Source organism: Leptinotarsa decemlineata, unplaced genomic scaffold (genome assembly GCF_025532065.1).
Source record: "Leptinotarsa decemlineata unplaced genomic scaffold, Ldec_3_MD MMD2_P_RNA_scaffold_6, whole genome shotgun sequence".
Taxonomy (NCBI): domain Eukaryota; kingdom Metazoa; phylum Arthropoda; class Insecta; order Coleoptera; family Chrysomelidae; genus Leptinotarsa; species Leptinotarsa decemlineata.
The window spans coordinates 6,745,946-6,758,075 of NW_027412533.1; the positions used below are offsets into that span (position 1 = coordinate 6,745,946).

At 35.0% G+C, this 12,130-nt stretch overlaps 1 protein-coding gene and 1 long non-coding RNA gene across 7 annotated transcripts in view; one reads left to right on the forward strand and one right to left on the reverse strand.

Moving 5' to 3' along the window:
• The window catches only part of LOC111505964 (uncharacterized), a 405,865-nt gene that overhangs the window by 139,446 nt on the left and 254,289 nt on the right, over nt 1-12,130 (forward strand). The gene's annotated exons all lie outside the window — the stretch shown is intronic.
• Nucleotides 3,009-5,035, reverse strand: LOC141480097 (uncharacterized). The gene is made up of 2 exons (XR_012464162.1): nt 4,261-5,035; nt 3,009-4,172 (listed from the first exon to the last, which is right to left on the reverse strand). It is a non-coding gene; the product is annotated as an uncharacterized lncRNA (long non-coding RNA).

Consider the following 12,130-nt stretch of genomic DNA (forward strand, 5'->3'; position numbering starts at 1 on the left):
TTTCTGTCCATTCTCAGTCAGAGTTGATATATAAATCATGACGTCCTGGGCTCCTCGATTTTTTAACACATTTTCCGAAATCTTGTTTCTGTTTTTATGCTCGATGATCTGCAACATAATTCTGGTGTAAGGGGCCTATTGTTTCCTTTGGATTCTGTTGCCTCTTGATGGACTTGATCTTTCCATTTATAGACGATCCCATCATCACTCCTATTAATCTGACTTTCGTCATTCGACGTACCTATAGCAACCGATATTTTTATTACTGAAAAATCATGTATTGATCATGTATTGAAATCATGATATTTGAAACTAAGAGCCTGATGATTATTCTCTTAGTTTCATCCTATTGTCACATTTGCAAACATTTGAAATTTCATTTTTCACTTCATTAATATTACTAATTCAATTTTGTTGTCCTAGTGAAAAAAAGTTCATAATGTTCGAAAGATAAGAATACTGTGTGAAAAATAAAGCTATTGAAGATATTGACTGATTCAACTGATTTGAATATATAATAGTTTGAATAGGTATCGTAATTTGAATAACACGTTTATTTCGATTATTGAATAAAAGATATCACGTTCTTATTATTGAATGGAAAGTATATGCATAATACTCTGCGGTAACCCAAAAATACATAATAATGGGAAAGTATTCATATGGCAATAATACGTGATGTGGGCGCCAATATTGATTTTTAGCGGGTGACTCTGGAGTAGATGTACCAGATGTTCCAAAAACTTTTATTCGATAATTGTTCATTATAATACCATGTAACTGAATTTAAAACAATTCAATAATTTTTTTATGATAATAAATATAATATTTCTCCAATACATTCTATTCAAGATGAGTTTCGCTACAGAGTAGCTTCATCAGTTGGACTGTTACATCGAACTATTCTACAATGTCTTTTATATATAACAGTAGATAATCACAAAACTTGATTGGATTACTAATCATTTCTAATAAAATAGGTAGATTTTTGTGAAATGTCGTACTCCATGTTAAAGTCGTGGTTGTTCTCTAAAAGTTGGCAAGCATAGGTAGAATTGATTTTCATCAATGCAAAACTTCTTTGATGTTCGGAGATTATTTTTCTGAAGTTTTTCTTAAAGTATTTCCTATATGAACTTTTTGCACAATCCACATGGTAGTTTGTAGCCACTGTTGTTTACTGTAATTTGTTTCATCAAATTGAATTCCCTATTTCCTGATGAGTCTGTGGATCATGCTATAGTAAGCTGCTAATTTATGTTGATAACATGATTATAATGGTTATTGATAGTTGTGTCCATATGAGTTCGTTTGTGGTGAATTGCGATTGCGAATTCGTATTTGTTGTTGATTTTTGTAATGGTGTGGTCTGAAAAAATCTTCGAATCTTCGGTGTCTGGATTCTGTTGTGAATTTTGTTATCGATAAACAACATAAATATTTATAATTCAGTACAAGTAATAGGTCGAGAGTACTAATCGTTTTGTCTTGTGAAAATTGTCATCGTATTTATGACTTTTTTTGCATTCAGGAAGGGACTTTGCCGATATTCAATTATATATCCCTGCATTTCTCAACCTTGGTTGAACAGCACTGATTAGCATCAGCCAATCTGAAAAATGAGTTTTTTTGTTAATGACGAACATGTTACTTTTATTCAACTTCCATTTTGTGAGTTATCAATCTATATATTTCTCACTGTGAGGGTATTTTCAGTTCAAACTGTGTTTCAGGAAGTACCGCAACCCATCAAGCATATGAAACGCACCTATCTACCAAATTTGCTTTTAGTTATTAATAGCATTGCCTTGTACTGGGTTATGTGACAGGGTGTTAAATTGGGAACAATCGTATTAGCCTTGCGGTCCATCCCTTGCTCGAATGCCATAACATGGCTTAGAGCGTTGTTAGATTCCTCGCGTGACGGGTAAACTCTACGAAATTGTCATAGACCGATCCCTAGGGACATTCCCGACATACTAACCTCTCGATCATTTCAAAAGATGAAGGAGATGGTGTTTTTTCAATCTTCCATGAACATAGGTACATTATTTGAAAAAAAAATAACACAGCGGAACAAAACGGAAGACGGAACATTGATAGACGGGAGAAGAATACTTTCGAAACAAATACTTTCAAATGCACACTGAACTGTACAAAAAACACTTTCCTCTAGTCAGTTTGTATTCCACACATTCATTATGGAATTGAATCAGATATCATTCACAGGATTCCTACACCTATATTAAATGAAAGAGATGAAAATTCACCCACAAGGAACACTGTCATGCTCACTGGTAGACATCTGAAGTTTCGCCGTAAAACACTTGCCTCATCGGCTCTTCAGTACCAAATATGGATAACATTAAGTTTTGAAGAATTGGATCGAGTGGATAAGAATTGTCTGCAGACGATTTGCAGAAAACAATCGCAAATAATGTATCAAAATTTTAAGTGATGTTATTATAATCATTTGAAAATATAGTTATCTATTTTTTGAAATAATCTTTGAGAATATCACTCGATGTAGGAATATTTTCAAATAAATAATCTTTTTTGTATTACAAACTTTTATATTTTTGAGCAATAAAATTCGAGCAACCAGCAACAGAATAATCCAATCATTAGTGTTTTTATAAAGCTACTTACTCTCATTATGAGGTGGAATAACAAGATATTCTTGAAAAAAACGTTTTTGCTCTATCTTTTTGTATTCAATTTATCATGGAATATACTTTTTGAAGTTTCTATTATGATTACCAAATCGATTTCATAATGTTTCTGTCACCTCACAAACCACAAGAGGGGACTAAATCATCTGTCGGTAACAAATAAGACAGATGGGTATCCGCGGCTAAGCTAAACAGTGGAGACGGGAGTGGGTTAAACAACTTAGCAAATTTCAAATAGATCTTAATGGGCGCCAGGTAAATTTAATCCTCCAGATACCCTAAGTAACTCACAATATCAATAACTTACCAATTAATATTGGAAATAAAAGATAAAAATCCCCAATATGATTTATTCAGTAATCCTAACTTACATGGATTAACCAACAACGCTTCTAAGACAACAATGCAATATTCACACTACTACGCGATGTTCAAATGTCCATACAAGAGCGCGGTGTATATAACCACGAATTCAATCAGTCATAAATTACGGTAGTAACGACGCTCAAAAAAACTACAATACGTCGAGTAAAACTACCACGAAAATTGAGTAGGTGAAATCGTAAATACTAGTATCGGATGGTAAGACAAACTCGTTTGCGTCGCGTGAGCTCAGGCGTAGGCGCATCGGTGTCAATCAGCAATCGTGAAAGGAAGAATATACCTCAATTTCCGTTTCACAAATATCTATGTCAATCAGGTATCAATAACAAACTCTTAATCAATAAACGATAAACAAACACTATATCAACAGGTATCAATAAACATAAGGGCAACAATTATTCAAATATCTCAGTATATCACAAATAGTCAATTAAATCAATTATAACTTGCGTGCTCCTTTTGGGCCACCCGGTATATGGTGTTAGGCTACCCTGTAGTATGGCGGAGATGGATCACCCTGTAGCACCGGAGATGGATCACCCTGTAGCACCACCAAGATAGATCACCCTGTAGCACCGGTGGATCACCCTGTAGTACGGCGGAGATGGATCACCCTGTAGCACCACCAAGATAGATCACCCTGTAGGGCACGACAAGCTGGACCAGTAATGGATCACCAAATAAGATCCAGAAAGAAAATAAAGGAAAACAGGAAGAAAAACCCTACGGAAGAAAATTCTCAATCAGAATCAGATGAAACAAGGTGAGATTCAACCCCCATTCAATAGGACTATTTGACTAATCAATACCCCTGGTATATTTTCATCAAGCAAAGTAGCAAGATAACAAGAGTATATTTTTGGGTGCCCTGTATAACCATATGACCCGTAAAAATCAAGAAAATTGAATGAGTGTTGAAACCTCTCTTCAAAACTAATATTCACTTGAATGACAACGATGGAATCAGAAATTACTAAAATCATTTAAAACACATTTAATGGTAAAATTCTTACCCTGGCCAAGGGGTTTTCTATACGATTCTTCGTGTGCGGTGTTCTGCACGGAAGTCCTGCTGGGACTTGATGAGTGACTGAGGGCCTTCTGTTTCTTATGAATCTAGAGACGAGAAACGAAGGTTGTAGAATTGAAGAAGTGATATCATAGCTAAGATCACATGAGAGATGCGACAGTGATTCAGACATACCTAATTTCGGAAATCCTTCCACCTGGCACGAGTTCGGTATCCACCACAAATCCTCAAAAGAGCTTAAGTTTCCGACTGCAAATATCCACACCAAAATGACCAATCAGTCTTCCACTATACAATCCTGACTTGTAGAAATAATCCCCGTGAAGGATGGCACAAATACAACCAAATATATCCTACAATCAGTCTGATGATACCCTTTGAACTCCGAACCAAGCTCACCGAAGGCTAACTTCCAAATACAAGGAGAATGCCACATCTGACAGCTAACCAGTTGTTGCCACAGTGCATCCAATCTACACTACAAGCACCAAGGGGGCGCTGTGCACAACATCATAAATCTAACAATTCCTCCACGGCCACTTGATACATCATCAACAAGTCCATGACCCATCAAAACTCCTTCTCAAAGCAATGCAACCCTAAAACAACCCTTGACAACTTGAGTAACCGATCAATCCCTCACCCGTGAACAACTGTAGAACTAGTTCGGTGTAAGTCGACGGAACGACACTACGAAAGTTCGGCAGATGTCAACCAACAGCTGTCTCTTAACCTTGTTTACGAATATTTACAAAATATATTGTTCCAACCTATTTTCAACTATTTACCAATCCTTATTCATGCGATGGAATAGAAACATATAAGGTAAGTCGCCATAACCTTCCCTTTCAGTACAAATATTAGAGCATTCATATTATGCAGAATATTTACCGAAAATATCAAACAGTATTCAGAAACCCAGAGGTAACTAATATTGTTTTTCAGGCGATATGGCTCTAATATGTCAGTAAACCTTCTGGACGCGATGAATAACAATCTATGAAAGAAATATTCTCGGAAAGGTATAGGGAATAAGGCAGACAACGGCTGAAAAAAATGATAGGTGAAGAAAACTGAGAAACAAACAATAACAACTATTTCAACCTAGCGAGGAATTTCGGATCTCCAATGTCGATTGGCAATAGGAGAACGCGTAAGTACTGGTCAAAGCAGTTAGTCAGGGAGCATACATTTATTCTTATACATTTCAGGTATGGTTTTCTATGGAACGGAAGATTCCCATTACTATGATGTTAAATGAATAAAATGAACTTGTAACTGAATTACATTGTTAATATCCTCTGAATAAAGATCTTAAAAGGTAAGGTAGTGGTTTTGAAAGGTCACATAAGAGCAGTTTGATCTAGTGCTAAATTGAAACGTAACAACTTCTTTGAAAATGTAGGTCGGGCACACTGACATACCAGATGTGTCCCTAGCTGTGACGAAAAGTTCGTCATCAATAAATGACAATTCTGTCGATTCCATAGTAAATAAACGAACAATATCTACAATATTTACAAGTAAATTTAGACCGTTACAATTCCCCCCTTGCCTCAAGAAAATTTACTAGCGTAAATTTTCATCAGCGCTAGCTGACTTTAGGTCTTTCGCATTCCATATTCCCTTATAATTACCGTCTTCATCTCTTAATTCATATGTCCACGGGGATACCCTTTTTTTTTCAATATCAATGTTCCGTAGTGGTATCAATAGAATGCACAAAGATTACATACATTATCAAAAACGTCAATATTTCAGTTACACTTAACAAGGACATGTCAACAATCACAAATTTACGTTTTCATGTATATATAAAAACATCAATACTATAGTTCAATAAAATAATGATAAAAAAAAACTTTAAAAACAAGCTTTTACTTAAGTGCCCTTCTCCTCTAATTTGATTGCCATCGTCAGAGAATGCCGCATCTCTTGAACAGTTCCTGTAGCAATTTCTCTAACTCTAACCTCATACACGAGCTCATCTTGACTCAAACGGTTCACTAGCATTTTGCGGGACATGATAACAATTCCAATGAGACACAAAAAAAATATTAAAAAAAAATGATCAATAAATTTTTTCCAAATTTATCAAAAAAAAACTATGAAACGTTGTTTTAACGCGGCCCCACGTTGGGCGCCAAAATGTCCAATCAGTCTTCCACTATACAATCCTGACTTGTAGAAATAATCCCCGTGAAGGATGGCACAAATACAACCAAATATATCCTACAATCAGTCTGATGATACCCTTTGAACTCCGAACCAAGCTCACCGAAGGCTAACTTCCAAATACAAGGAGAATGCCACATCTGACAGCTAACCAGTTGTTGCCACAGTGCATCCAATCTACACTACAAGCACCAAGGGGGCGCTGTGCACAACATCATAAATCTAACAATTCCTCCACGGCCACTTGATACATCATCAACAAGTCCATGACCCATCAAAACTCCTTCTCAAAGCAATGCAACCCTAAAACAACCCTTGACAACTTGAGTAACCGATCAATCCCTCACCCGTGAACAACTGTAGAACTAGTTCGGTGTAAGTCGACGGAACGATACTACGAAAGTTCGGCAGATGTCAACCAACAGCTGTCTCTTAACCTTGTTTACGAATATTTACAAAATATATTGTTCCAACCTATTTTCAACTATTTACCAATCCTTATTCATGCGATGGAATAGAAACATATAAGGTAAGTCGCCATAACCTTCCCTTTCAGTACAAATATTAGAGCATTCATATTATGCAGAATATTTACCGAAAATATCAAACAGTATTCAGAAACCCAGAGGTAACTAATATTGTTTTTCAGGCGATATGGCTCTAATATGTCAGTAAACCTTCTGGACGCGATGAATAACAATCTATGCAAGAAATATTCTCGGAAAGGTATAGGGAATAAGGCAGACAACGGCTGAAAAAAATGATAGGTGAAGAAAACTGAGAAACAAACAATAACAACTATTTCAACCTAGCGAGGAATTTCGGATCTCCAATGTCGATTGGCAATAGGAGAACGCGTAAGTACTGGTCAAAGCAGTTAGTCAGGGAGCATACATTTATTCTTATACATTTCAGGTATGGTTTTCTATGGAACGGAAGATTCCCATTACTATGATGTTAAATGAATAAAATGAACTTGTAACTGAATTACATTGTTAATATCCTCTGAATAAAGATCTTAAAAGGTAAGGTAGTGGTTTTGAAAGGTCACATAAGAGCAGTTTGATCTAGTGCTAAATTGAAACGTAACAACTTCTTTGAAAATGTAGGTCGGGCACACTGACATACCAGATGTGTCCCTAGCTGTGACGAAAAGTTCGTCATCAATAAATGACAATTCTGTCGATTCCATAGTAAATAAACGAACAATATCTACAATATTTACAAGTAAATTTAGACCGTTACATTTCCACTTCGTAATTAGTCCCAATTAAAATGATTCGTTAGAGTGCTGCCAAATTCATGACTTCTACTCGGAAGTTCGATATCTAAAATGAATAAGTCGGAAAAGTAGATGGAAAATGTAATCGAGATGGTTCCTAATTAATTTTCCAGCTTGAATATTCTATCGGATACTCGCTTCACTGTTCGCGCAACATGAATTCCTGAAAAATTATGCAATGATGAATATTCTGATTTCGTCGAAGGTTGGAGTTTTCTCTGATTATGAATAAAATGCAGACAAGATTTGGACAAGGTTCAAAATCAAAGATAGAGAAGTGAATCGCACGAATATTTTTTCCAGAAATACTGAAGATCAGATCAGAAAAATTGGTAGTGAGGCGACTGGAAAGGTTCAATTCATGATATGTTGATACTTCGAAATAGATTTTTTGGTTCGATTCACCTCCAAAAGGATATCAACTAGTTACTTGATACTGACGAAAACTCACTTTACAATGTTCAGTTCAAAGTTTGAAAAAGTATTGGATTCGTGAACTAATTTATGCCACGCTTATTGGAATTCAGACACACACAGATTTTGATAATCCGAAGTAAAGGCAAAAACAATAATGCGTTAAATGGGATATCTAAGAATTCTTCAGTTGTCAATCTACACAGTATCTTGCCAACGCTAACTGCTGTCATGAAGTTTTCTTATTAACGAAAAATACGTAAAAAATTCTCATTGATGGATGCTTTTACAGTATCTATACTTATGAATGCGAAAGTTACTCAAGACTCGTTTATCTCTTTTTCTTCGTATTGGTGAGTTCTAGAAAGCTAAAATTTGGTAAAAAGATGCTTCTTAGGTCACAAATGCGCACTAAGAAAAAAATTCCAAATACTCCAACTGGGGCGCCCTCCCTGGGGGTAAAAGTGATGCGTTATATAATTAAAAATTACTTTTTTATCACTGTTTCTCCGTACCGCTGAATTTTTGGAGGCTGAAGGTGCATATGTAGATTCGTTTTATGTTATAGATGTGCAATAAGGAAGGATTTTTAAATATTCCAACTGGGGCGCCAGCCGCGGGGATGAAGGAAGCATTCATAAAACAATATCATCTATTCATCACTGCTTCACCATATCCTTGAATTTCCGGGGGTAAATTTATCAGCATTGCACCCGTGCGGATCAAGGGCAGATCGCTAGTAGATGAATATATATGGCTGCTTTCATACTAATACCTGAATCATTTTTGATGGAAATTTCATGTAATAATGTATTGAAAATGATTCAATATTTCCTTTTTGGATGCCCTGTTTTTTGAAATTTAGTACTGCAATTGTTTTTGTTTATTCCATATTGGTACTAATTTCAAAAGTTTAACGGTTACTTCTTCTTACTACAATTGTTTCATACATATACGTGGTCAAATATACTATTGGATATACTATCTATCAAATATTGAAAACTGCATTTACTTTGTTCTTGGTTCAGATTGAGCAGATTTCGAATTCCAGACAAATAATGCATTGATCAATTTCCATCATAACATGCATCATTAAATAGATGGATACAGCTGGTACTATGCGATAGAAGATCAGAATGAATGAACATAGTTTAAAAAACACGCTTTCAAAGAACAACGAACTAAAAAGTTTAAAATATATTTTTTCAAATAATCTCAGGACAATAAAAATCTGTTTGAAAATCTGTTTTTCCGATAACCAGCTGTCGCACCCCTACGAACGACAACCCTCAGAAGTCGAAACTTGTGCGAGCTAAGGATTAACGAGGTCTTACCTTTTAACGTGTGATTCCTAACTAACGAAAAATACTAGTATTATTGTGAAAAAAGCGACAGGCGCTTGATATACAAAAAATATCGCAGGCACAAAGCGCCCACGCTTTTTTCACAATAATACTAGTATTTTTCGTTCGTTATTGTTTTAAGCTTATTTAAAAAAATATACTTTTAACCTTTCAGTTCGATGTTCTTTTTTTTAAACTATATTAATTTTCAATTTTTTAGTTTCGTATGATATAAAAGCGTGTTTTCAGTTTTTTTGAACAACATTTATTTTATCTAAACTTTGGGATCAATCAGCCGTATATTGTTTAGAAAAATGACTATTGATATTTTCCGATTACGGAGAGGGAGCCTGAAAATCAGCTATCAAGCTCAAGGCAGCAGGCGCGCAGAGAGGGGTTACAAATAAGGTAGCAGGCGCACGTGTCAATAAAAAAATATTCTTTTTCAAAAGAATAAATACATGTACAATGAGTTCGAATTATATCAAGGAGTTTACGTATAGCGCCATCAGCTCACGAATAGATCAAGCAATAATGTCGATATATCAAGGAGATTACGTACAGCGCCATCTGCCCGCGAATAGATCAAGCAATAATGTCGATAATTCTGTCAAATGCAGATCCCGAGCTTTAGAGTTACAAACAAACATACAGACATACATACAGGTTGAGCTAATAAAAGCTTGTTAAAAATGAGAAATAAAACTTTCCATGTTTCTATATCACTTGTATTTGTAACCAACGTTACTGCAGTTTCGTTTTATATGGACATTTCTAAACGAATACAAGTTTATTGTATTAATTTAGTCACTCCAATTAACCCAGTCTGTTGGTATTTTCGGTTCTGATATATATTTAGGTATTCATGTAAGATTTAAGTCACTTTTTCTTTCATGTATTCCTGAAATTTTCAGGAACTCTTACTCTTTCTCATCGAATTTCATTGAATTTTCTCAACGATTTGAACTTGCCCATCTACCGTCACATTTCTGAATTACATTAAGACAATCCTCATAAATTTTCGTTCGCTATGTACCTACTCGTAGTGGAACGATAATCTGGATGATTCAGAGATCGATTACAAGAACTTGCACGCATTTACATTCGTGGAATATCAAGAGCATAGAATGCCCGCTTATACTGCCTTTATACTCGGTATTTGATAAGATCTTCCAACAAAACCCACTCACTCACAAAGATGGATCACAGACCTTGAAGAGATTAGCAACATGCATTGGTATACACTGTGTATGATATTATACACGAATAGAACTGATCTCTATTTCTTGCAAAAATCAGGGTTACAATCAACAAGAGATCAAGGAGATGAAATAAAAATGAACTTTGGAAATGAGGTACAATAAAATGATTATCTTTCAATATGACCATCAATTCATTCCATATAGAAGGAATGGAAATATAATCATAGGAACCTTGATCTTTCATTTTGAAATGTAACAGATATCAAAACAATTACAAACTGGAAAAATAAAAATGATTCTACCTATTACGATTTTCTTGAATTGAATGAATTAACCTTCATTCATCTTCAAATGAAATTCACGGAAAGTGACATAATTGTTCTGGGTACAATATATTCATTGGGAGTAACTTTCAGCTTTATCTGCGATGAAGTCGCGAGTGAATATAATTCATTGTTTCACCAGAAAAGTAGCTGTTTGATCAGAGTACCTGAATCTCCCAGAAATTTTGCCTAAAGCCCTTCATCTTCAACATTTATTTTCAGTTACATTTTGAAGTTTCATGAACCTCAATACAACATTACATGAAGTGGAAATAGTTTCTGCTTTACCGGCATCGCCGACTTGTTTCTCAAGAACTGATTTTTTCAAAATGATTTCTCATCAAGCAGGACTATATCCCTCATTTTCAAAAGAAAATTTATAAATGTTCAGTCTATATATAACACCTTCTGCTACATTAATCCAAGGACACACTGTATAATATAAAGTTCAAACATATCGACCATAAAAATTTGATCGGAAGAAAATGTAAGTTCAAGTGAAAGAATTAAGATACTGATTAATAATTACACCAAAAAATAACCTCATAAAAATAGATCACGTTATCAGCTGGACTGATATAATTTCACTTGTTGTGTCTGTGTGTCTGTTGAAAAAAAGATTCATACGCGTGCAGATAGCTGTATGGGGTAGAGTCAATGGTTTGTTTCACTCATTCAACCTATCGGTAGGTGAAATGGTGACCCGAGCCCATATAATGAACGATAAATTTTCACTGCCTATTGTCCAACCCGTGCTATGAATCGCACGGTAAAAGGTGACACCTCGTTAGTTCTTCGCACGCACGAATTTTGACTTTTGAGAATTGTCGTTCGTAGATGGGAGCGAGCTGGTTTACGGAAAAACAGTTTTGACAAATGAAAAATAAGAAATGTGTGAACACTGACGGATTTTTGTATTTGCATTCGAAATGGATTTTTGTCAGTTCTCATTTCATGTGCAATTTTATTTTTGATGTTCAAAAAATTGTACGAATTCCCTATGCCTAGTATATTTTTTTTAAGTATTTTGTTTCCATATTTTCATACACCATGGTTTACCATATATTTTTAGACTTGAAGACTGTACATCTTATTGAAGATTTTATATCTTCGGTTATTATTTCTGAATACCTCCTCGAAAGTACATTAAATCATCATTATAAAAGTAGACGAACTAATGTGCAAAACTTTTCTCACTAACGTTAACTTAATTCAATTCCCTAAGTATAATTCCATAGCCAACTTCTCAGTTTATATCCATTTATGCAATTGCAGTTATCTATCAGGAAAGGCATAGAACGAAAG